We start from the raw sequence: 3,674 nt of genomic DNA, 5'->3' as shown, positions 1-3,674 counted from the left end.
CAAGCAGCCAAAACCACAGTCACTTCCAAAGCCAAAAAGCCTGTTGTAATATATTCTTTGAGCACCAGTAGCTAATAATATTGAAGAGTACCTTTACCAAACACATACCTTTATTGCTGTATACATCTCTCTTTCTCTCCAAAACACTATAAATATCAACATTAATCACCTAAACTATAATGCCCTGGTTAAAGAACCCCAAAACAAATCATGAATCTGGAATGGAAATGCTCCTGGCACATGCAACTTGTCTTAGAGCACAGTTACAACAAACAGTTAGGCATACAGTGGCTACAGTTGTTTCTTCTTTAGGAAACATAAATGATTATTTCATTATAGATTGAATGAAAGTTAAAATTCTGATATCATTCCAATAAAATACTGTATGCACTGCCTGTTAACTGAAAAGCAATATACATTTTTCACTGATTTTTTAAATCAAAACATGTCACTTGTCATATTGGGCATTTAAAGATTAATGCAAAATTTAAAGTAAATTAAACAATAATTTTTTTTTTCTTCTAGTTTCCAATTAGTTTCCAGTTTCATTTTTTAAGTGACATTAAATCATGAACTCCAGAAAACTTGTTTCCTTTCTACAAATCTAGTAAATGAACTTATGAAATCCAGAATCTTTTCATTGCAAAACATGCAAGCTATTGCCAAACATACTGTTGGATTTCTGCTAATCAATTTCATTCAATTAATGGTATATCATATCAATAACTTTCCCTTCCGTAAATGTACATCTCATGAAGTTTCAACTTAAAACAAATTATGAGTTCTAGTCATGCACTTCACATCTACAATTCCCTTCCGGTGCCAGAGGGAGAGGGGTGGGATTTGCATGCAAGTCACTACAAAAATAATGGTTATTGCTCAGCTGCAGACAAATCCCCTGCACTGTTACTGGAGTAGGCAATTTACCATGCTGTTTGGTTTTGTTTCAGTTAGGTGATCCACACCTTATTCCTATCTCTATGCAAAGCCCCATACAATGAATGTTAATTTACAGTCTATACTTAATATCTATAATAAAAAAAGAAAAAAGAAAAAAAAAAAAAAAAAAAAAAAAAAGGTGATTTCACCTAAACTTTTGATGCCCAATATCTGAACTGTGCAATGTGCAAGAAACTGAAAATTCACGCATTTGCTACAAAATACAGTCTTATGCACACAATCACTATGGCTTTGATAGTATGAAACCCAAATGTGCATAAAACTATCAGCACAAAATTATAGTTCCTTGGAGAAATGCACAAATGTTAATACAGATACATAGCATGTGAAATAACATTTCATGTGCAAAAGGATTTTACCATCTACATACATTTCAATCAGTCATAACAAACATTTTATACTGCTTATAAAGCATTTAATTAAACCACTTATCACCAACATTTGTCCATTAATGTTAGCATGAAACAGCTAAAGGAAAAAATATACAGGAAATAAACAGTTAGGGTATTACAAGTGATGAGATTTTTTAATGGAACACTGTTATCAAGAGTGTAGGAGTGAATTCTTAGATGCTGCTAAGGCATAGGCAGGAATAGGGTACACCAATTACACTCTCGGAATGGATTAGCCCATCTACAGTGTGTATTACATTCCCATATTTTGCCTTTTCTTTCTCCTCCTTCAACAAGTCACTTGCTTCTCCAGTGACCCTTTCTGTCAAGAGTGAGTGAATTCAGTCCTTAAGTAAAAAGATCATAGCCACTATGTCCTGAGTATTGTCATTACTAGCACTATCTTTCAAAAGGGAGTATGTACAGATAAGAGGGAAGCACATGTATGGTATAACAATTCTTGAGGATTCCAAAGGAGAAGAGAAGGCTACCTGAAAGTGGATGGTGCAGTAAAGACACAATAGTACATTCAGTGGATTGTGGAACTCCACCATAGGTCAACTACACTTACTTCCTTAATCAACCACATAAAAAATAAAATACTGATTAATATTTATAAGAACACAAATAAATGACACCTAACCACATTTGTCAATTACATGTTATCTTGTGTGCTCAAGTTCAGACCATCTTGTATGTGGTGCACTTCACTGCACAGAAGTTCTTACTACATATAAAAATAATTAATACTTGTATTGTGCATGTACAATCTTTAATAATCAATCTGGAGTTGGCATTAAAACTATTTATTATGGGAATGCCATACGGACAGAAAAGGATATCTCTATCCTAATTTTTTAGTCAACAGTTTCTTAAAGTTCCCCCTTGTTACCATTCAAACCTGCCATGTTTATGGACTTTTGAAATCTAACCAATACGGGTCATGGTTTGGATGGCTTTTGCATTGTAACTATTTTCTAATCAGCTGGCAAAATTTGCTAAAATAATTTCTATCAAGTACTTTTATTACTATTGCTTTGGATGAGGGGGTTGTATTAATGCAATACATAATTTTAATTTGGCAGGTTTGAATGGTAACAATTTTTAATTTACTTCTCTAGGCCTGACAAACATATAATTGCATGCTTTACCTTGTTTTCCAGGTCCTCTATTCTAACATAATTAACACATACTTAAAAATTCTTTTTGATGGTAATAGAGAGCCATAAGCTACATCCTATGAAATGCTGGTTAGTTAGTAGCAACTTCAACAATAATTTTCTGGAATAATAATAATCTAAAAAATCTTCAAGCTAAATCTTATTGCCATCATCTTTACTCGATTATAAACTGAATGTCTCAAAAGGATTCTTGGCACATTGTGTATTATATACCACAAACAATGAAAAATAGTGTGATCTACTGGATTAAAAATAATAACAATAATGCAAACATTGGCACAGTAGTTACGAGTACATAGAGACCCATTAACTTTTCATATAGAATCTAAAAACAATATATCAACAACATAGTTCTCCTATATATAAAACAGGTCTACTTTCAGCCTTACATACATATCCTTTCCATCATGTGCTTATGTAAAGAAGTGTTGGTATTTTTTTTGTCAAACTTTGTGGTACTTGACATAACGCTTAACATATCACATCACTAATCAAAACAAAATGTGGCATAAACCCTACTGTGACGCAGCGACCTATAATAAAATCAATTTCGGTTCATCTTCTGTGCACGCTTTGACAATACCTGTCATATAAATGCACTAGCACATGGAACTCTTCTTCAATCATATATTATATTGAATTGACATATATATATATATATATATATATATATATATATATATATATATATATATATATATATATATATATATATATATATATATATATATATATATATATAGAACTAGTTTCAGCTCCTCAAGACCTCAATGAGCACTGGAAATTTACAAGAAATCACCAATCATGAGGATGAATTTTTTCATATAAACTGATCTCCATTTTCTAAACATAAAAAATCCAGGGAGGGACTTCTGAAATCTAACCAATACGGGTCATGGTTTGGATGGCTTTTGCACTGTAACTATTTTCTAATCAGCTGGCAAAATTTGCTAAAATAATTTCTATCAAGTACTTCTATTACTATTGCTTTGGATGAGGGGGTTGTATTAATGCAATACATAATTTTATCTTTTACAATTCTATGAAATTTCACGTTAGAGAGAGTGCTAGTTATGTCTAGTACTAGAAAAGAGAGATTTTGTGTATAATTCTTAAAAAGAAGAAGAAAAAAAAAAAAAAT

General features: G+C 31.8%; 1 protein-coding gene across 1 annotated transcript in view; it reads right to left on the bottom strand.

Moving 5' to 3' along the window:
• Positions 1-3,284: 3,284 nt before the first annotated feature.
• LOC119596096 (coiled-coil domain-containing protein 102A-like) overlaps positions 3,285-3,674 on the bottom strand; it is a 19,527-nt gene continuing 19,137 nt past the window's right edge. Inside the window, exon 10 of the mRNA XM_037945235.1 lies at positions 3,285-3,674. This exon is cut by the window's right edge and continues 2,117 nt beyond it. The gene's annotated coding sequence lies outside the window, so the exon portion shown is untranslated.

The sequence above is a fragment of the Penaeus monodon genome, chromosome 37, assembly GCF_015228065.2.
Source record: "Penaeus monodon isolate SGIC_2016 chromosome 37, NSTDA_Pmon_1, whole genome shotgun sequence".
Taxonomy (NCBI): domain Eukaryota; kingdom Metazoa; phylum Arthropoda; class Malacostraca; order Decapoda; family Penaeidae; genus Penaeus; species Penaeus monodon.
Note: the sequence above shows the minus strand (reverse complement) of the source record. Positions and strands in the feature narration are given on the sequence as shown.